The sequence below is a fragment of the Antechinus flavipes genome, chromosome 2, assembly GCF_016432865.1.
Source record: "Antechinus flavipes isolate AdamAnt ecotype Samford, QLD, Australia chromosome 2, AdamAnt_v2, whole genome shotgun sequence".
Lineage (NCBI taxonomy): Eukaryota > Metazoa > Chordata > Mammalia > Dasyuromorphia > Dasyuridae > Antechinus > Antechinus flavipes.
This window is the reverse complement of record NC_067399.1, coordinates 637,432,226-637,456,084: the sequence shown is the minus strand read 5'-3', so window position 1 is coordinate 637,456,084 and position 23,859 is coordinate 637,432,226. Positions and strand designations below refer to the sequence as shown.

The following is a 23,859-nucleotide window of genomic DNA, read 5'->3' as shown; positions in this document are numbered from 1 at the left end:
GGCATGATATGGAGATGATAGTACAATTAGATAAATTCAAAGCTGGCTATATGACTAGATCTAAAAGAACAGTCTCTAACACTTTAATGTCAACTTGGAAAGAGGTTTCCAATGTAGTATCTTTTGAATTTGTACTAGATCTGTGCTGTTTGTTAAAACTTTTATCGATGACATTGATATCTTCATAAATTTGCAGATACAAAAGGCTGAGAAGATTAGTTAACTTACTGGATGGTAGAATCAGGATGCAAAAGATTTTGACAGGCTAGAGCAATGGGTTAAATAGAACAATAGCAACTGGCATTTATTTAGCATTTTAAAATTTGCAAAGTGCTTTACATATGTTATCTCATCTGATCCTCCCCACAACACTGAATTTACACATCTGTAAAATGAGCTGGAGAAGGAAAGGGCAAACCACTCCAGTATCTTTGCCAAGAAAACCCCAAATAGGATCAGACATGATTGAAAAGACTGAACAACATCACCACAACCCTGAGAAGTAGTTCTATTATCATCTCCAGTTTACAGAAAAACTAACGGAGGCAGATAGAGGTAGAATGAGTTGCCCAAGATCCTACAAATAGTGGGTGTCTGAGGTATCCCCAGGCCCAAGGCTCTCTCCTCTGCATCAACAGATTAGAAAGATAAACACAAGTCTTACAGATGGGCCTGAAGAAGTCAACTCCACAGAGACAAGATGAAGGAGACATGGTTAGATCTTTAAAAGATCCAGCAAGCTCCCTGGGAGTAAATGAAATTTTCAGAAAGCAAAGGTTCCAGAACAGAGGTCACAGCATCTCATCAGACCTGACCAGGAGTATTGTGCTCAGTTCTAAATGGCACTGTGGATACTTAGCTTACAAAGGGAGCCTTCAAGAAACTGAGAAGTCATTACACAGTGAAGGGACTCAGCTTATTCGGCTTGGTCCCAAAAAGCAGAAATGACAGCAATGAGTGGAAGAAGCAAAAAGGCAAATTTAGGCCTTAACAATTGAAGCTGTCCCAAAGCCGGAAAGGTGATGGACTGCCCCCTCCCCCATTGGGACCAGATACTTGTTAGCACAAATGACTTTGTGATATGGGATGGGCTAATTGGCTGCTATTAGATACTGTGATCTTATTCTGCAGATAGTCAAGTAAACAGCCCAAAATGAAGAGCACGCTACAGAGTAGTAAAGTTCATTAATGGGATAGTTTGTGATGCTTCAGGAAGCCACTACCACCATCACTCGCTTTTTTTTTTTTATGGCACCTACTATGTGCCAGGGCAGTGACATGGCATAGTAATACAGTGCCAGTCCTGGAATCAGGAAGACCTGAATTCAAATCTGACCTCATTTTCTAGTTGTGACACTGGGAAAGCCATTTAACCTGTTTGCCATAGTTTTTTCAGCTATAAAATGAGCTGCAGAAGACAATGGCAAGAGACTCCAGCATCACTGCAAAAAAAAAAAAATCTAAAATGGGATCATGAGGAATCAGATATGACTGAAATGACCAAGGGGCCAGATGCTGTGCTAACCACTTTACAAATATTATCTCATTTTATCTTCGCAATAACCCCTGAGAAAAAGATGTTTTCATTTTCCCCATTTTACAGATAAAGACACTGAGGCAAATAGAGGTTAAACAACCTGCCCAGAGTCGTAAAGCTAGTAGTAAGTGTCTGAAGCTAATTCATCAAAAACAGTTATACCTGACCAACTTTTTTTTTTTTTTTTGACAGATTAGCTGGACTGGTAGGATCAGAATGCCAAGGATGTTATTAATTATATGTCTTGTGCTACATGGCATGGTGAACACTGGACTTGGAGTTTGGAAAACTTTGATTCAAAGCCTGACCGAGACACTCAGTAGTTTTGTGATCCTTGAAAAGTCACTGAACTCTGTGCCTCAGTTTCCTCATCTGCAAAAGGAGGTTAGTTTGGTGAAAAGATTCTTTATTGATCTTTTCACCAACTCTAGGTCCATGATCCTACCGATTCTATTCTTGTGAATGAGACAGAGTTACAGGTGCCATAATTTCACACAGCTCAAATAATGAGGCCCAAAAATTGATTTAAAAAATGGCTCCATGTTAAGTTGGAAGGAGAATATCTCTCATGGATTGTCCCAGGTGTCCTGTGCTGTTAAATATTTTACTCAATTGAAGCTTAAATGGTCTTTGTCAAATTTGGAGATGACATAGACACAGACAGTGAACATCACAGGTTTAGACTAAAGAAAAGGCTGAGATAATGAAAAAGTTCAGGAGAGTAGTTAGAAGAGAAGAAGTTTTAGGTTAGTTTAGAAAACTACAGGTTCAATAGGAATTATCAAAAAACACCCTGTTCTCTGAGATTTCATTAAGAGCAATACAGTGCCCAGAATAATATGTCAATAGTTTGCCATACTCTCTGCTCTCATTACTAAAATAGGATTTAATTCAGGTCTATAAGTGCATACTAAAAAATGCTGAGTTTATTTATCAACAGAATATCTATTCAAAGAAATGGCATTCTTCCCTGATATAATAGTATGTGTTCATTCCATGTGTTTTTAATGACATAGTAGATAATCAAAAAGACCTGCATTCAAGTTTTCTCTCTGACAAATATTGGTTGTGTGACCCCAGGCAAACCAATGAATTTCTGTTTCCTCAGGTATCTTTAAGATGATCCATGTTTTGTTAAGTTATACAGCATCATCGATGTAAAGAACTTTCACATTAGAATTTCTCTACACAGAAGAAGTCACAGTCCTGGACTGAAACAAAAGCTTACTGCTCAAGCAAATATTGCTTGACAAATTAGTCAAAATAGTCAGTGGCTACAGTAATCTAGTGTTTGACAAACTCAAAGACCCCAGCTTTTGGGATAAGAATTCACTATTTGACTAAAACTGCTAGAAAAAACTGGAAACTAGAATGGCAGATATTAAGCATTGACCCACACACCTAACATCATATACCAAGAGAAAGTCGAAATGGGTTCATGATTTAGACATAAAGAATGATATTCTAAGCAAATTAGGAGAACAAAGTATAGTTTATCTCTCAGATCTATGGAGAAGGAATGAATTTGTAGTCAAAGAGGAACTGAAAATCATGATTGAACAAAAAAAATAGATAATTTTGATTATATAAAGTTAAAAAGTTTTGTACAAACAAAACTAATGCAAACAAGATTAGAAGGGAAACAATAAATTGGGAAAACATTTTTATATTAAAAGGTTCTGATAAAGACCTCATTTCAAAAGTATATAAAGAACTGACTCAAATTTATAAGAATTCAAGCCATTCTCCAATCGATAAATGGTCAAAGGATATGAAGAGACAATTTTCAGATGAAGAAATTAAAACCATTTCTAGTCATATAAAAAGGTGTTCTAAATCACTACTGAACAGAAAAATGCAAATTAAGGCAACTCTAGGTACCACTACATACCTCTCAGATTGGCTAAGATGACAAGAAAAGATAATGACAAGTGTTGGAAGGGATGTGGGAAAACTGGAACACTAATACATAGTTGGTGGTAGTGTGAACTGATTCAACTATTCTGGAGAGCAATTTAGTACTATGACCAAAAGACTATCAAACTGTGCATACCCTTTGATCCGACAGTTTCTATTGGGCTTATATCCCAAAGAGATCTTAAAGGAAGGAAAAGGACCCATATGTGCAAAAATATTTGTGGCAGCCCTTTTTGTAGTGGCAAGAAAATGGAAAGTGAGTGGCTGCCCATCAGGTGGAGAACGGCTGAATATATTATTGTATATCAATGTTATGGAATATTATTGTTCTATAAGAAATAATCAGCAGGATGATTTCAGAGAAGGTTGAAGAGACTTACATGAACTGATGCTAAGTGAAGCGAGCAGAACCAGGAGATCACTGTACATGGCAACAGCAAGACTATAAGATGATCAATTCTGATAGACATGGCACTTCTCAACAATGAGATGATTCAGAGCAGTTTCAATGCTCTTGAGATGAAGAGAGGCATCTGCACTCAGAGGACTTTGGGAACTGAGTATGGATCTCAACATAGTATTCTCACTCTCTCTGTTGTTGTTTGCTCGCATTTAATTTTCATTCTCATTTTTTTCCTTTTTGATTTGATTTTTCTTGTGCAGCAAGATAATTGTATAAATATGTATGCACATATTGGATTTAACATATATTTTTTTACCATGCTTAACATATATTGGATTACTTCTATCTAAGGGAAGAAGTGGGGAAAAGGGGAAATTGAAACACAAGGTTTTGCAAGAGTTAATGTCAAAAAATTATCCATGCATATTTTTTGAAAATTAAAAATTTATGGGTCATACTTCTGTGCTTTAGGACAAAGAAGGATTCTGAACAAGGGTAGATTCAAGGGACTCAGCAAAGAATCCTCTAACAACTTAAATGAATGATTCATTTTACAAAAATGTTGATTTATTTTACTATAGGACTGTTTCCCAATCCCTCCTTTTACTCTGAATATGTATCATTACTATAGAACATGACAAGTTCTGTATGGCAATCAAAAAATTAAATAATCCTCCAACTTCCTATGTTGAACCTTTCTAAAAAGGCTCCAAATTATGGCAGCAAGGTTAGATCCATTTGGATAAGCAAATTTTTCAAAATACATTCACAACTTGTTGCTGCCTTATCTTCTCCACATTCTCATTAAATATTTAACTGAATTAAAAAATTTAATAAAGTCAGTTTTGACATTTTTACAATGAAAGGTTTCAAGTTTTGATTGTTTTTCCCCTCAGTAGTCCCTAAACTCAAAACAGCTTTCCTTATATGGATCTGAAGCAAAATGACATCATTTTTAGTTTAAGCAAGTTCTTCATGATACTTTAACTGCAAAGAAATTCTTGGTGCATTCTGTAATGTCCTGGATTTCCTCATCATATGTAATAGTAATCCCATAGAAAGAAAAGGGAGGATAACCACATGTGTTTGTAGTAGATATGAAATAAGATGGAATTTTCTGGGGAATATCTTGAAAAGTTGATGAAATATATCAAAGATTGACAATAGTCATCTAACATCATATCTTGTTTTACCAATTTTCTTTCTTTTCCCCTTCAGAAAAATATAATTGTGATACTGTTTTCACTTCATTTTTTTCTTTTCTTTTTCTTTTTTTCCTTTAGATTAAGTTTCCCTATTATAACAAGGCTTTAAGTACAGCAAACACTCACAGGCCCAGTACCACCACTGATCTTCATAGGAGCTCTGATCTGCTTTGTTTCTGATCCAGGCCCATTTCCTTTCCATTGGAAGCCTGATGTTCCCTTGCGGCATATCATACTGGTGCCAGTGTTAGTATGGACACTTTCATTCAGTTTTGTCCCCTACTACTACAGAATAAGCAATCTCAAGAGATTCACCAGCTTCTTCTTTTCCAGGAACAAGGTCATAGGTGTATATTATCAAATCTAGCAATGCTTTGTATAAAACAACAAATAAATTCCTAAAAACCTTTTGGGAGGGAACAAATACTACTGAATTTTACTCTTAAATAATTCAAATGGACTTTGATATTGAAAATATCAAATTTGTGAAGATAATCAGTTTTAACTCTGGAAATCCAGGACATCACAACACACCAACGTGTCTTAGCAATCCACAAATGGCAGGGCCTACTCATCCAGTTTAAATGGAGGGAAAAGGATCAATCAAGCTTCTGAATAAGCAAGGCTAAATATGGAGCAACATTTCATTTCTCCAACATCAAAACTGATTCTTTTATCTAGAAAAAATAACAACAAAATTCATATGGAACAATAAAAAGTCGAGAATCTCAAGGGAATTAATGAAAAAAAAAAATCAAATGAAGGTGGCCTAGCTGTACCTGATCTAAAATTATATTATAAAGCAGCAGTCACCAAAACCATTTGGTATTGGCTAAGAAATAGATTAGTGGATCAGTGGAAAAGGCTAGGTTCACAAGACAGAATAGTCAACTATAGCAATCTAGTGTTTGACAAACCCAAAGCCCCTAACTTCTGGGAAAAGAATTCATTATTTGATAAAAAACTGCTGGGATAATTGGAAATTAGTATGGCAGAAATTAGGCATGGACCCACACTTAACACCATATACCAAGATAAGATCAAAATGGGTCCATGACCTAGGCATAAAGAACGAGATTATAAATAAATTAGAGGAACATAGAATAGTTTATCTCTCAGACTTGTGGAGGAGAAAGAAATTTGTGACCAAAGATGAATTAGAGACCATTACTGATCACAAAATAGAAAATTTTGATTACATCAAATTAAAAAGCCTTTGTACAAACAAAACTAATGCAAACAAGATTAGAAGGGAAGCAACAAACTGGGAAAACATCTTCACAGTTAAAGGTTCTGATAAAGGCCTCATTTCCAAAATATATAGAGAACTGACTCAAATTTATAAGAAATCAAGCCATTCTCCAATTGATAAATGGTCAAAGGATATGAACAGACAATTTTCAGAGGATGAAATTGAAACTATTACCACTCATATGAAAGAGTGTTCCAAATCATTATTGATCAGAGAAATGCAAATTAAGACAACTCTGAGATACCACTACACACCTGTCAGATTGGCTAAGATGACAGGAAAAAATAATGATGAATGTTGGAGGGGATGCGGGAAAACTGGGACACTGATGCATTGTTGGTGGAGTTGTGAACGAATCCAACCATTCTGGAGAGCAATCTGGAATTATGCCCCAAAAATTATCAAATTGTGCATACCCTTTGATCCAGCAGTGTTTCTATTGGGCTTATATCCCAAAGAAATACTAAAGAAGGGAAAGGGACCTGTATGTGCCAAAATGTTTGTAGCAGCCCTGTTTGTAGTGGCTAGAAACTGGAAAATGAATGGATGCCCATCAATTGGAGAATGGCTGGGTAAATTGTGGTATATGAATGTTATGGAATATTATTGTTCTGTAAGAAATGACCAGCAGGATGAATACAGAGAGGACTGGCGAGACTTACATGAACTGATGCTGAGTGAAATGAGCAGAACCAGGAGATCATTATACACTTCGACAACGATATTGTATGAGGACATGTTTTGATGGAAGTGGATTTCTTTGACAAAGAGACCTAACTGAGTTTCAATTGATAAATGACGGACAAAAGCAGCTACACCCAAAGAAAGAACACTGGGAAACGAATGTGAACTATCTACATTTTTGTTTTTCTTCCCGGGTTATTTATACCTTCTGAATCCAATTCTCCCTGTGCAACAAGAGAACTGTTCGGTTCTGCAAACATATATTGTATCTAGGATATACTGCAACATATCCAACATATAAAGGACTGCTTGCCATCTTGGGGAGGGGATGGAGGCAGGGAAGGGAAAAAAATCAGAACAGAAACGAGTGCAAGGGATAATGTTGTAAAAAAAATTACCCTGGCATGGATTCTGTCAATATAAAGTAATTATTAAATAAAAATTAAAAAAAAAACTGATTCTTTTTTCCCTTAGTAAAAGAAAGACAGCTTCATAGTACTACTGTTTAAGAAAGCAAAGTAGCAATGAGATGTGGAAAAAATTTTAACTTAGCAATTTGAATGAACTATAACTATCACTGCATAAATAGCTCAATTAAAAATCTGTGGAAATAGTATGAAAATTTTCATCTTTAAGAAGTTTTACTAATATAAGCTTATCTATCTTTTTTTTCTCTTCTAATATATAGAAGGAAGTGACTTAATCATAGAAAGAAGAAATGCCAAACTTAGAAGTGAGATACATCTACTCTCTAAGTACATGATATTTAGGGATGCCAATACAAGAAATTGCTCAATAGCTTCAAAGAATATCCATTCCCACATGGGGAAAAATTCTACCTTCAGGGTAGGTGGAAAGAAGCAGCAAAACCATCTCTATTGGATAAAGGGGCCAATCTAGAAAAATGGCTTTAAATTAATACAAACAGAATACTGTCAGGTAGAAGTGATAAATTCTAGCTTGGTAACCTCCTCATAGACAATTTCCACAATACCTACAAATCCACTATTCTTGTGGCTTCTAAACTATATATGATTCTGCCAAGTCCATTTTATTACACTAGCAGGTAAGCCGATCCTTTATGAACAGAATTATTCAGTAGTTTTGGTTGTTCTTTTACTACCCTAAACTTGTCTTTACTCATAAAATTCTAAAACCTTATCCAAGTTGTAAAAGTTAACCTTGAATTCTACTTCCATCTTCCACACTTATTTTCATCTTGTTTTCAGTTGTTTTTCAGGTATGTCTGATTCTTTGTGACCCTATCTGGGACTTTCTCAGCAAAGATACTGAAATAGTTGGACATTTTCTCCTCTGCCTCATTTTACAAATAAGAAAAATGGGACAAACAAGGTTAAGTGACTTGCCCAGAGTCACATAGCTAGGAAATATCTGAGAAGGAAGAAGAGTCTTCGTGACTCTGAACCTAGCACTCCGTATACTCTGATGCCCCCTAGCTATTCCTACTCCATCTAACTGATGTTAAATACTTTAGGCCTAGCATTGAGAACTCCTGTAACACTCCATCCCGATAATCCACTGATACAAATAGTTTGATTAGACATTCTCCAATAAGCTGGGTACTTATCTAGTAAATGGTTTAGATTTTATTTTCCCAGTTAATTGAGGAGAATCAGGGCAAGACAAATTTTAAAACCATAATTTTCCCTTGCTCAAAAAAAAAAAAAAATGACAGCACAGTCTATTTAATCATCATTCTATTATATAGTTATTTTAACCTTTAGATTACAATGGGAAATTTGCACATCAGTGTAAATTTCTTAAAAACAGCAACTGTTTCATTTTTTTTCCCCAAACTTCTAATACAGGCCCCACACAAAGTGGATGCTAATTAATAGGTTTCTCATTTCCGTCCAATTGTTTTTTGGTGAAGATTTTCAAAGTCTTTTGGCAGTGAAACAAGGTAATAAAGTTAAATTTTTATTTTAAGATATAATTAATGATACAGCTCAAAGATACTTAAACTGTGGGCCCAACTCCATATGGGGTCATGTAACTGAATGTTGTAGTTAAGAAAAATTTGGCAACAGTAAAAGATTTCTGAATGCAATGATCAAAAGTTAATTCAAATCAAATGAGTAATGAATCCAAGGTGTTTCTGGCAGCACTTGCCCATGATGTATGGTATGACTTCACTGTAGCCTTGGTTCTAAACACACAATATGTGCACTTTGCATTGTACATTCACAAATGCTCTGAGGACGGGGTTGTGTAAAAATTTCTCCAACAAAAAGGGATCACAAATGGAAAAAGTTTAAGAGCCTATAAAAAGGTTCTATTAAAACCAGACATTGCTTTTAACTACTGTTCTAAATTTGATACCTCCTTTAATGCTAATTAATTTTAGTGAATAGTGACAGTTATACTGATTTGCTTTTACTACAGTCCTTAAAGCTTAGTGATCACTATACCGCCATATTTTTTAAACAGATAATAATCAAAAGAACTAAACATTCATTTAAATTCTCTGCTAATTAATTCCTAAGTACTAGAGCTGGCTCCTAGGACATTTGGGACATTGAGACTCTGCCCAATTCAGGTCTTATAGAAATTGATGTACATCTCCCTTCAACATTTACTTATGAATCACTCATGCAAAAGTCTGTGGACAACAGTGGTAGAAACAAAAGTTGAGTTCAACAAAAGCCCTGGAGATGTGGATCAAATCTCGAATTATAAAGCAATAATATGGAAAGCCAATAATTCATATCATCTGTCAAAAAACTATCAATTGCTAAGAAACAAAAACATTAGAATAACATTGAATATATTAGAGTAACATAAATGCTAGAATAATATGCCAGAATAACAAACTGCCATCAACTTCGGTATTCCATGGATCTGCAGTATAATTATAAAATAACAATGGCTTTGAATGAAATATTTAAGCACTTAAAGTATTTCATAATTGCCTTTTCCAAATTATATTCTGATGATATCATAGAAGTAATCATGGGTTTTCAAAAGGAAAAAAGCCACAAGCTAGGCTACTAAAAAAAGCTGATTAAAAAAAAAATCCACAATTTATAATCTAGGCAATACATTTTTCATTCCTAATAAAATCCTATAGAAGAGTCTATATAAGCTTTGAGGATATTTGGTGAAAATACAAGAAGAAAGCAGGCTGATTTTTGTAGAGCTCCTAAATCATACTTTGGCCTCTACAACATGAGGCAAAATACAATATCAAACTATATCTATTCTCTATTGATTTTTTTAAAGAAAGCATTTGAATCAATGGAACAAGTAGCCAAAATTTAAGGCTCTTCTCAAATAAGCTGTCTCCCATGTATGTTAAAAAATTACATAGCAGTAAGATGGATACAAGCAGAGAAGTAACTCTATTCATTGATCTGTTACACTGATCAGTTTATATACTGACAGGTCAATCAATATGTTGGTTGAAGTAGGGTTTTATAAAACATGACAACTCATATGAGGTATTATTCCATTAGTGTCATGGAAATGTTCTATGCAGATTTTTTTGGAAAGTATTCCCTATTGATTGAAGTTTTTAAAATGTTGCTATTTACAGATAACACTGTAATATTTGTATCAAGTCTAGGGACAACAGAAATACTCAATAAAAATGGAATAGATCAAAAATGCAAACTGTCTAGTGTAGACATGCAACTTTATGGGTAATCTTTCAAATCAATCCAAACTTACACACACAAAATACAGAATAGCTACTGTAGACAGACTGAACTGGATGCAGAAATGAATAGAAGAGCTCAAACTGGATGATTTAGTATTAAATACATATATATGATCAAAACCAACAAGGGCCAGACTATAACAAAAATGAGGCGATATGGAACAATAAAAAGTCGAGAATCTCAAGGGAATTAATGAAAAAAAAAATCAAATGAAGGTGGCCTAGCTGTACCTGATCTAAAATTATATTATAAAGCAGCAGTCACCAAAACCATTTGGTATTGGCTAAGAAATAGATTAGTGGATCAGTGGAAAAGGCTAGGTTCACAAGACAGAATAGTCAACTATAGCAATCTAGTGTTTGACAAACCCAAAGCCCCTAACTTCTGGGAAAAGAATTCATTATTTGATAAAAACTGCTGGGATAATTGGAAATTAGTATGGCAGAAATTAGGCATGGACCCACACTTAACACCATATACCAAGATAAGATCAAAATGGGTCTATGACCTAGGCATAAAGAACGAGATTATAAATAAATTAGAGGAACATAGAATAGTTTATCTCTCAGACTTGTGGAGGAGAAAGAAATTTGTGACCAAAGATGAACTAGAGACCATTACTGATCACAAAATAGAAAATTTTGATTACATCAAATTAAAAAGCCTTTGTACAAATAAAACTAATGCAAACAAGATTAGAAGGGAAGCAACAAACTGGGAAAACATCTTCACAGTTAAAGGTTCTGATAAAGGCCTCATTTCCAAAATATATAGAGAACTGACTCAAATTTATAAGAAATCAAGCCATTCTCCAATTGATAAATGGTCAAAGGATATGAACAGACAATTTTCAGAGGATGAGATTGAAACTATTACCACTCATATGAAAGAGTGTTCCAAATCATTATTGATCAGAGAAATGCAAATTAAGACAACTCTGAGATACCACTACACACCTGTCAGATTGGCTAAGATGACAGGAAAAAATAATGATGAATGTTGGAGGGGATGCGGGAAAATTGGGACACTAATGCATTGTTGGTGGAGTTGTGAACGAATCCAACCATTCTGGAGAGCAATCTGGAATTATGCCCAAAAAGTTATCAAACTGTGCATACCCTTTGATCCAGCAGTGTTTCTATTGGGCTTATATCCCAAAGAAATACTAAAGAAGGGAAAGGGACCTGTATGTGCCAAAATGTTTGTAGCAGCCCTGTTTGTAGTGGCTAGAAACTGGAAAATGAATGGATGCCCATCAATTGGAGAATGGCTGGGTAAATTGTGGTATATGAATGTTATGGAATATTATTGTTCTGTAAGAAATGACCAGCAGGATGAATACAGAGAGGACTGGCGAGACTTACATGAACTGATGCTAAGTGAAATGAGCAGAATCAGGAGATCATTATACACTTCGACAACGATATTGTATGAGGACATATTTTGATGGAAGTGGATTTCTTTGACAAAGAGACCTGAGTTTCAATTGATAAATGACGGACAAAAGCAGCTACACCCAAAGAAAGAACACAGGGAAACGAATGTGAACTATCTGCATTTTTGTTTTTCTTCCCGGGTTATTTATACCTTCTGAATCCAATTCTCCCTATGCAACAAGAGAACTGTTCAGTTCTGCAAACATATATTGTATCTAGGATATACTGCAACATATCCAACATATAAAGGACTGCTTTATCTAGGGGAGGGGGCGGAGGGAGGGAGGGAGGGAAAAAAAAATCGGAACAGAAATGAGTGTCAATATAAAGTAATTATTAAATAAAAATTAAATTAAAAAAAAAAATGAGGCAATAGAAAATAAAAGTGCTATACCAAAACTGAACTAATAATTTTTCCCTTCAAACTCACCGCCTCCCTGGGCTTCCCTAGCCTCCTTGGCTATTCTATGAAGAAGATAATTCATCTCTTAGTTCCAAGCATTTTCTCTGACTGTCCCACATGCTTGGAACATTTTTATTGCTCATCCAAGCTTCCTGGCTTCCTTGGCTTCTTTCAAATCCCAATTGATTTTCTATACGTCTCTCCCTCTTAATTCTAGTTCCTTCCTTCAGCTAATTTAAACACTATAAGCTATTTTTCTTCCATGTGGCTTGTTTGTACACATATGTTTCTATGTTGTCTTTTGCTTTTTTTTTTTTTTTTTTTTTTTTTTTTTGTATCTTTACATACTAGGCACCTAATATCTATTAGAGCAGATTGGCATACCAGGCCAAGAGCCAGCCTCATTTTCTGGAATTCAAATCTGGCCTCATACACTCATTACCTGTATGACCCCAGGTAAGTCACTTCATCTTATTTGCCTTAATTTTCTCAGTTATAAAATGAGTTGTAGACAGACAGAGCAAACTATTCCAGTATCTTTACCAAAAAATAAAAATCTAAATAGGATCACAAAGAGTCAGATATGACTGAAAAAAAACTGAACAATATTATTTAGTGACTGACTACTGGAGAAAGAAACTCAAATACTGATATTCATGCAAGTTAATTATTCCTTTATGTAAATTAAACCAGAAGATAAAAGAAAGCTGCAACTCCGAGGAAAGATTGTCCCTGAGGAGATAAAGAAGTTGAGTTGACTTTATCATGTATCCAAAGGGAGCAAGAAATATCTCTTTGTGCAATATTTGGTCAACTCTTATTCTAGTACCAAGACAAGTATTTGCAAAAAAGACATCTGTTTGAAGACAAAGTTTAAATGACAGCATTTGTTGTAGAGGACTAAGAGGAAGAGAGATCCTATGAAGAATTTGATGTTTCTATGATCAAAGGACAGAAACAGAAACTTTCCAAAGAAATGCATTCATCATATGAAAATTGCTCAAAATCATTAATAAAAAGAGAAAGTCAAATGTCTCTGAGGTTTTTAATCTTATACTTAAGAGACTGGCAAAGATGCTAAAAAGGAGAAAAAAGGCATTGTTGCAGAGGCTGTGGAAGGATTGTGGAAGGACTGCATAAATGTACTACTACTAGGCCTGTGAAAGGGCCCAATTATGCTGGAAAGCAATTTGGAACTATGATTTAAAAGTCCACAAATTTTGCATAAGCATTTATTAAGCACCTTTTAAGTTCCAGGTACTATGTTAATGTACTTCACAAATATCTGATTTGATCCTCAAATCTTGGAGAGAGATACTATTATTTTATTATCCTCATTTTGCAGTTGAGGAGACTGAGGGACACAAGGGTTAAGTGATGTGTCCTGTGTCACACTGCTGTTCTCACTTTTGTTAACTGAAAAATATAATTTAATTTAAAATATAATAATGCTATGATCCCAGATAAAGCAGGTAGATTTGTCCCTAGCTTCTTAAACTGTGAGTCCATTCCCACATGGGATCCCGTAACTGAATGTTGGGGTCACAAAATTGTGATTCTCAGTAAATGATTGATTTTTATACCTATTTAATTTATCTCTATACCAAGGGTCTTAGGTGAAAAGGGGTAGTGAGTGGAAAACATTTAATTAGTCCTGTACTAGACCAAATACATCAAGAAAGTAAGAAGGTCTGGTTTAGAACCAACAACATTTTGAAGGCATTCTTAAGGCATACAAAAGATAGTAAATACATCAAAGGTATGGAAAAAACCTCAGAACTTGGTGGCAAACAAGGCATTTTACTAAAGAATATTGTTAAATCTTTATTGCACATCGACTTTCCCATCTAAACAAAAGTTATGATAATAATCAAATAATCAAAATCTTCTATGACAAAAGTAATCAGAGTGAGCAAATCGGCTTTCACGGGTTGTATTTTTACAATCACACACCTCAATCCACTAAGGCATATTTATGAAATCCATACCATGAGTCAGAGACTGTGTCAGAACCCTTGGGATACAAAACCCAAAGGGAAAGCGCCCCTCCCCCAATATTTAGCAGCTGGTGCTTCAGTGGATAGAGGCTGGACCTGGAGTCACAAAGACCCAAGTTAGGTCTGGCCTTAGACACTTAGGAGAGGCATCAGCATGATAAATGTGGAAATATGTATAGAAGAATTGCACATGTTTAACATATATTGCATTACCTCTCAGCCTGTTTCCCCATTTGCAAGATGGAAAAAAACAAAGGCACCTACTCATAGGACTTGTGAGCATCAAGTGAGAGCTGCTCTGCAAACATTCAAGTGATAATTTCCAGTGAGTAGTACCTATGATGAGGTACATGAGTATTAGGACCTATAACAGGCACATACAAGATTATTGGATGGCAGGGCACCAGCAACCAGTGGGACCAGAAAAGGCCTCACAAAGGATCCATTTTGGTTGAGTTTTGAAGGAAATGAGACAGAGATTATGCTAAGAAACAGAGATGAACAAGGAATGAATGCCAGCTTTTGGGATAGCCAGTACCAAGCCAAAGAAAGACGGGCGACAAGAATACTGTGTGCAAGAAACATCAGGCCATCAACTGGACCTAGTAATATAGCATAAAAAATAATGAGGCTGGACAAACAGGCTGGGTCAGCTGCTAAGGAACTTCACCAGTCAGAAGAGCCATCCCAGCTTACTGAGTAGGAGAGAAAGATTATCAGAAAACTGGGTATACCCTAGAAAAATCATTTTGGCATCTGTGTGGATGTGTGGAAGACAGAATGGAAAGGGAGACCTGACACTGGAGAAAAGTTAGGTCCCCAAACTAGTGAAACAGAACTGCCCCAGAAGGGCAATGAATCAGTAGTCTTGGCATCGGACATCACTATCCCTACAATAAGAACTAACCAGCAACAAGCTAAATATTCTCATGAATAATTTCAGAGATTTGTCTAAATTCTATTGTTGAGCTGGAAGTTGACAAAGGAAATTAAAGAGTCAAATGAATTGATTATCATTAGCACAGGGAAATAAACTAGAAAATATTACCCAACTTCAGCACAAAATGAGGACATGCCAGAGAGACTAACATGAACTGAGGCCGAGGGAAGTGAGCAGTCCCAGGAGAACATTGTACATGGCAACAACAAAATTATACAGTAATCAATTCTGATGGATGTGGCATTTTTCAACAGTGAGGTGATTCAGGTCAGTTCCAAGAGCCATTTGCACCCAGAGAGAGGACTGTGGGAACTGTGTGGATCACGACATAGTATTTTCACTTTTTTTGTTGTATTTGCTTGTTTATATTTTTTCTCCTTTTTGATCTGATTTTTCTGGAATAGCATGTGGAAATATATATAGAAGAATTGCACATGTTTAATATGTATTGGATTATTTGATATCTAAGGGAGGGGAAGAAAGAGAGAAAAATTTGAAACACAAGGTTTTGCAAGGGTGAAGGTTGAAAACTATCTTTGTGCGTATTTTGAAAATAAAAAGCTATTATTAAAAAAAAAAAAAAAAAAAAGGCATGCTCCTTCCTGAAATATCATACAAAGTTCTGGCACAATGTATCAGGAAACTGTGATTAACAAAACAAAGTCCAACTAAAAGGAATAAAGGGGAATTCTGGTGTGTATAGATTGAAATCAAAAACCTCTTTAGTTATTTATTTGTATTTTTTTTAAGTCATAAAATTTTAAGAGATTTTATAGTTCAACTCCATATTTTGCAAATGAAAGCAGAACCAAAAGGTGAAAGGACTTAAATAACATCCCAGGTAAACTAGTAGCAGAGCTGAAGCCCAAACCTACATCCTTGTGATTCCTAAAATAGCACTGTTTCTACCACACTATACAACCTCTAACAAAGTCTGTAGAGAAATCAAAGTTTTAAAAATGAACAACATGAGCTAAAATGGACTTGTTCACAGAATGCTAGAGACACACTTTAAAACTTGAAAAAATGGTTTTCAAATAAGTATACAACTTTATACAATAAGTAGAATTTTCTCATCTAATTCATTATATCCAGGGACTGTACAAATTGAAATATAGTTGCAACAAAGAATTGAACTAAGTTTATATGCAACAGATCTATAATGAATTATGGGAAATTTAAAAATGTCCAAGATACAATATATATTTTTAACATTTTGAGGTCAATTCAGGACTACTTTGCTCTCCCCAAAAACGTTTCATGTTGCTTGTAGAGGACGATGTCCAAATAAAAAATTGTTCTGACTTAGTATGGTATGTCTCATGATCCTGCCATGTTATCAATTATTCTTATGAAAGACTTAACTGGAATCTAAAAATGTCTAACCCAATCTTACTTCCTCATGCCCTCATATTTTCTCTTTAACAATAAAATTCCATTCCTCCACTGATGACAGAAAGAAGAGACGCCTTAACAAACTCCTTTGGCATTTGCATTCCTTCACAATTTAGCTTCAAATTATCTTTCCAGGTTGATCCCTCATTACTCGCTTTATGCAGTAAGTCTAGTTCCAGCCAAAGCAGACACCTTGCTGTTCTCAGCACAGTACATTCTATCTCCCCGCTCCATACACTTTGCACAAACTGTTAATTCCCTACATCTGTTATTTTTTACATCTCTCAGGCCCTGGGAGTCCCTAGATCCTATAAAAGCTCATTTCAAGGGTCAACTTTTACAAGGCCTTTCCTGATTCTTCCTGCTATTAGTGCTACCTCCTTAAAAGTATATCTCTTATGCTGTGTTTCATACTGTGTACCAATTGTTTCCATTCAATAGAATGCTATTGCTTATGGACACAATAGAAAGAACAGTGCTTTTGGACTCTGGTTAGTTACAATCTCCACTTTGCTAATTACTAGCTGTGTGATACTGTCACTTCATCTCCTTGGGCTTAAGTTTCCTTATTCGTAAAATGAGAGATTTGCATTGGATGACTTCAAAAGTATTTTTCAGGTCTGAATCCATGAGATTGTAAACAAGAGAACAGAATTCCAAGAAGGCTCTCAGAGGATCATAGAGAACAGAGTGCTACTTTTTGTCTAGAGTAGTTTTTAAGTATGCATGAAGCAAGTGCTCTGTGCCAAGCACATACGATTGGGCAGGCGCACATGCACGCACGTGCACACACACAGACACCCCAGAGTCCCTGCTCTCAAAAGCACATCCACAAAACTATGTACACACCAGATAAGTTCAGAGGGAGGCAGGCAGGTGTTAAGAGTGATAGAGCAGGATAGATTTGAGGAAGATGAGTTCAAATATGGCCTCAGACACTATCTACATGACTCTGGGCAAGTCACTTAATTTCTGCTTGCCTTAGTTTCCCCACTTGTAAAACGGGGACAAAAGCACCTATTTCTCCGGGTTGTGGTATCTAGAGAGATGTTTGTAAAGCACTTTGCAAACTTCAAAGTGCCACAGTACGTGCTATTGTAGCGGTGGAATTTGAGGGAAGGACTTGAGGAAGTCGGGAGTCACAAAGGCGAAGGTGAGGATTGAGGGGACGAGGGGGGGATTCTGGGGGCTTCCAGCCCGATTGCTACCAATTTCGTAGTTGAAGGCTCGAGAGTCGTAGCCGGGGCCCGTAGCACCAGGCTCGCCTTGGCCATCAGAAGCCCCACCCCGTCCCGGCACCGTTCCCAAACGGAGCCGCCCCTCCCCCGCTCCAGGTAGTCTCGGTCACCCCCCCCCCCTCAGGTTTCCCACCGCCCCCAGCAGACACCCCGCTTTTGGGAGCGCTGTCATCCCGGCGCCGGACCCCCAAGTAGGACTTGGAATTCTCCCTGGCTGGGTTTGGCGCCGGGTACGTAGTAGGCGCTTAGCAAATATTAGAGTAGAGAGTCTAGCAGACACCTCCCACCCCAGCGGGACTCTCACGCCCCCTCCCCCGGCCCGCCCATCTTTACACACCCAGCGGGAGGCGCTCAGCTGGGACTAACTCCGCCTCTTGTCCGCCCGGGAGGGGTTGACGGCGGCGGCGGCAGCGCCTCCAGGCGGAGCGGCGGGACACGGCAAGGGGCGGGAGAGAGTCGATCCCAGGCAAGGTAGGGCGAAGACGGCGGCGATGACAGGCACGGAGACTTCCCTCGATTCCCGTCTAGGTCCCTCGCTCCGCGACCCGCTTCTTCCCCCTCAGGGCCGGAGGAAAGGCTGCCTGCAGCCCTACCCTGTCCTTAACTCACCTGTCCTCTCGTCTCGCCCGCTCCCCGGCGGCGGCGGCTCCTCAGGCGACCATAGAGCTGCGGCCACTGCCACTCCGGGACAGAGAAGCCTAGTCCTGAGCGGCTCGCGCTCACGTGATGCTGCGGCCGCAGAGGCCGTCGGGATTGGGGCGGGGCCCGCGGGGTGGCGGGAAAGCCGAGGTCTCCGGACTACAGAGTCCGAGGGCGTGCTCAGAGACCCTGCGGGACCGAAGCTCGGGGGCAGGAAGCGCCCTCAGGGTCCCGGAGGCCCCTGGCTTGTAGTTGTAGGAGGAGGTTTTGTGTGTGTGTCTGTGTGTCTGCCTATCGGAACATTGATTATGCGCCTACTGTGTGCAAGACACCGTGCTACACACTGGGGATGCAAACAGGTGAAAGACAGGACCTGCCCTCGATGAACTTAGAGTTTAACGGTGAGACGCCCTGCAAACAAATGCGTACACACCGACTATACGGATGTGATAAATAGGGAATCCTTAGGAAGGAGGGCTCTAGCGGGAGGCCTGTGGGAGACGCATTTTAAGTGGAACTGGAAGGAAACCGGGAGGGAGCCCTGGAGGACAGCTGGAGAAAATGCCTGGGGAAAGCAATCACAGCGAGAAACCCTCTCCAGGTACTAGGAATCTGCATGCGTTAATGCACACATTAAACACCAGCTGTATGTCAAGTACACAGAGGCAGACGTGGCCACATGAGCTTATTGTGCTCTGAGAAGGAAGAAAGAATGTGCAGAGAAAGGAGATCGGCTGTGTACAGGGCAAAGTGGCACAGGAGCTTGAGGAAAGAGACCCCAACACTGGAAGGAGCCTTGAAGAAGGGGAGTAATGTCAGCAAACAAAAAGGAAGGAGTTGATATTGTGTTGCATTTGTTGAGTCCTCTCCAAGCAAAAGAGAAGCATAAGCAAAGGGATGGAGAAAGGAGAGAGTACTGTACACTAGGAGTACATGGGAATAGTATTTTGTGGCTGGAATATAAAGCAAGCCAAGAGGAAGTATACAAAAAGCCAGGCCTGGCTGCATTTGAACTCAGCTCTTCCTAACTCCAGGCTTGGTGCTGATCTACCTTCCAGAATTATCTTTATATACTGGATCCCCAAATCTACATGTCCATCTTTCATCTGTCTCCAGAATTCCAGTTCTACATCTCTTGTCTTCCTACTAGACATCTCTATCTAGATTTGTCATGGGCATCTCAAACTCACCATGTCCGAAAAAGAACTTAGTACCTTTTCTTCCAAACTCCCTCCCTTATCCTAACTTTTCTATTTCTTTTGAAGTTATCATTCCTCCCATTCCAGCCACAAGTCTTTGCATTCATCCCCTAAATTCATTGGTTAACAGTTTTTTTCAGTCCTACTTCTTCCATATCTCTTTCACCTGTCCCCTTCTCTACTCAGGCCACAATCAGTGTAATGACTTCTTGCCTAGACTATTTACAAAAGCCTTTCTCCTCTCTCAAGAGTATTTTATTTTTCCAACTGCACATAAAGATAGTTTTCAGCATTCACTTTTTTTTTTATTTTCCCTAGTTACATGTAAAAACATTTTTGATTATACTTGTACATTCTTTTTTTTTTTTACATATTTCCTTATGAATCATCTTGGAAAAGAAAAATCGGAACAAAAGGGAAAAACTATGAGAGAGAAAAAAAACAGAAGAAAAAGGGAGAAAAAGTGAACAAAGCACAGTTTATTTACATTCACTTTCCAAACTTTTCTTTCTGGAAGAGGATGGCATTTTCCATCCAAAATTTGGATTGCTTTGTATTACTTAATGCTGATAAGAACCAAGCTGATCATTGCACCATCTTGCTGTTGCTGTGTATGACAAGCTCTTGGTTCTATTCACTTCACTCAGCATCAGATCACTTAAGTCTCTCCAGGCCTCTCAGAAATCAGCCTGCTGATCGTTTCTTATAGAACCATAATATTAACATTCTTATAGCATAATATATTCACCCTTTCCCCAACTGATGGGCATCCATACATTTTCTAGTCCCTTGCCATTACAAAAAGGGATGCTACAAACATTTTTGCACATGTAGGTCCTTTTCCTTTTTTGATGATCCCTTTGCACTATAGATCCAGTAGAGACATTGCTGGATATGTCTGATAACCCTTTGAGCATAGTTCCAAATTGCTCGGCAGAATGATTGGATCAGTTCACAACTCCACCAACAATGCATTAATTAGTGGTCCAGTTTTCCCATATCCTCTCCAACATTTGTCATTGTCTTTGCCTGTCATCTTAGCTAATCTGAGAGGTGTGAGGTGGTATACCTCAAAGCAATATTCATTTTTGTAAGATTCTGAGTTCTAAATTTTTTCTCCCTTTCTACCTTATCTGCCCCCTCCCCAAAACAACAAGCAATCTGATATAGGTTATGCATGTACAATCATTTTAAACATATTTCCATATACAACAAACCTTTGATTTCCCAACATTGTCTCTCTCTTTTCCAATTCATCCTGTAAACTGATTTTCCTAAAATGAAGGTTTGAGTTTATCACTCCTGTGTTCAAAGATGAATGAATGAATAAATAAATTGAAAAAAATTATTAGAGCTTATTATATACAGAGACTGTGCTAAACCCTGGGATACAAATGTAAAAGATTTCTGCCTTTCAGGGAGCTCACATTCTGGTGGAGGAGACAATATATATGGCAGGTTTCAGCTGCAACTTGGATAGAGATTCCATGGCACTGGCAAAGCAGGTAGTAATTAATGCATCTTCTTTAGTGTCATTTCTATTGCTAAATCCATATCTATTTCTAGTGGAGCAATTTGATTGCTGAGGACATAGTGGTGACAGCTTTCTTTTCTGGGTTTTCAGTAACTAGAACTGGCAAAAATGAAGCCCCCACAGAGCCATTTGTGAGGTCATTGCTCCTATGGACAATGAGTTATAAATAGGGCACTAGTTTTAGGGGTACTCCATTCCTGAGGCTTTGAGGTTTACCTGTTCACCCTCAACAGTTAGTGTGTAGTGTAAAAGATGGCTGACCTTCTCAGTGATGGCTTCAGGGTTCCCACTGGAAGCATAGCCAGTGGTTGGGAAGGTGCTACTGTTCCCCAGTCTCTCTGATTCCCTCTTGCTTTATACAAATTCCCTGATTCCATTTGAAAGTCTTTGCCATATAGGTTTGCAGCTTGATCACACATCTCTTCCCCTCATGCACCCTACCCTCCAGACACACTTGCCTGTCTACTCTTTCCTATGCAATATATTTGTCTTCCCTCTCTGTGTTGGTCCCCCTTTCCCTAAACTTTCCCCTCCGCTTTGTCTGGAATGAAATCTACTCACCTCAGTCTTTTGAAAAAGCTATTTTCAAAGCTCTGTTCAAATACCACTTCATTTTGGAGGCCTTTCCTGGAATCCCAAATTGTTAATGTTCCACTAGAATATGAATTCCTTCAGAGGAGGTACTTGATCTTATTTTTGTTAACATCCCCTGTGACCAGAATAATGTCTGTCATATAGTAAGTGTTTAATCAATGCTTTTTTTATTGATCAGGAATTTATGATAAGCAATTAAGATAGAGTACAGATTTTTAAGTACAGATGCTTCATAAACTGCTGTGTTAGAAAGATTGCTTAGGCAATCGAGGAAAAGAAGAATTGGAAAGAGGAAAACTAGGTTAAAAAGTTATTAAAAATATAAGGGTTAGGTAATGATAGCCTTAGAGTATTTGTCATGAAGGGAACAAATGAAAGAAATAGTGTCATACTATGATAAACAAGAGTTAGCAATTGATTGGATGTTGGGAATGGAAGAAAAGAAAAAAGTGTAATCCTAGGAGTTTGAGCTTGATTAACTGGGAGAGTGCTGATGCCTCAATTTTTAAAATGCTAAATGCAGGATTTGGAAGAAAGAAAAGGGGTTAGTTGTTCAACCAGGTTCTAGAATCAATGTTCTAACCATTGCTTCTAGAACCAATGATGGTTCTAGAGCTCTGAGAAAAAATTTTAGCAGAAATTTAGAAATGGGAGTCATGGCACTGAGAGACAAATTGAAACCATAAAAGCAAATAAATTTGCTGAAAAATAGAATGTTGTGAAAGGAGGGAATACCTGAATTTAAGGGTCAGGAAAATGATGATCTAACAAAAGAGACAGAAGGAAGTTGGGTAAAAGCTAGACCATGAGAGTAGTGTCAAGTGAAGAGAGAAGAATGTTTGAAGGAAGACAGAGGAAACCATAACAGAGGAAACAGAGAAGATGCAGAAAAAAGAAAAGAGAAAAGATTATTGGATTTAGCAATTGGAAGTTATTAGTGACCTTGCAGAGATCTGTTTGAATAAAGTAGTGGTAATAGAAACTAGAATGCAAGGTGATGAGGAATAAATGGGTGATAAGGAAATGAAGATGTTTTATTTCCTGAAGTTTGAAAGTAAAGAAGAAGAAAATAGAACAGTAGTTGACAATGTATTTGCATGAAAGGTTAGGGACAACTTGATCATGTTTATTTGCCAAGGGAAAGTAACCAGCAGAGAAGATATTGAAGAGAATCAGGATTGACCAATAGAAGAAGATAAAATATTATCATAATTACAGGAGATAGGAAGGAATAGATAGAGGTAAAGAGCTTAATCTTAGCAAAGAAGGGCAATTTCCTCTTTAAAAGATATCTCTAAAACAATTCAGGGTATCCTAGCAATAAAGGGCATTTTTCACCCATGGTCTTTACAAAGATTATTTCACTAAGCATTTATTTATTGTGTGTGTTCTGTAGTCAGAATACAAAGACAAACATGTAACTGTCTCTGGGAGATTCAATTTTAAAGTAGACATTGTTTTCTTAATTTATACACACACATATAGTATGTGCATATATATATATATATACACATATATATTGTTCTAAAGTTGTAATAAAAAAGTGTATTAAGGAACTATTTTGAATAAATGTTGAGGGATGCTATCAGTAGAGACAAAGGCAAATTGAACTAGCTTCAGGTAAAATTTTGAATTAGACACTTTTATCCACTCTACAAACCTGAAATTGACTACTAACTTTCTTGACAGCTTCCCTCCTCTTTGAACCACTTTCACCTTTATATTGCCCTGATCCTGAACTATGGTTCTGAACTATGCCCAACTTATGCCTGCTTCTTTAATTCCTATTAGTACTTCATGCTCCAG

The 23,859-nt window shown here is 37.4% G+C and overlaps 1 protein-coding gene across 1 annotated transcript in view; it reads right to left on the bottom strand.

Moving 5' to 3' along the window:
* Nucleotides 1-18,804, bottom strand: part of MICU1 (mitochondrial calcium uptake 1) — a 234,430-nt gene extending 215,626 nt beyond the window's left edge. The window contains exon 1 of the mRNA XM_051982176.1: nt 18,697-18,804. The gene's annotated coding sequence lies outside the window, so the exon portion shown is untranslated. The remainder of the gene's footprint in view (nt 1-18,696) is intronic.
* Between the last annotated feature and the right edge of the window lie 5,055 nt (nt 18,805-23,859).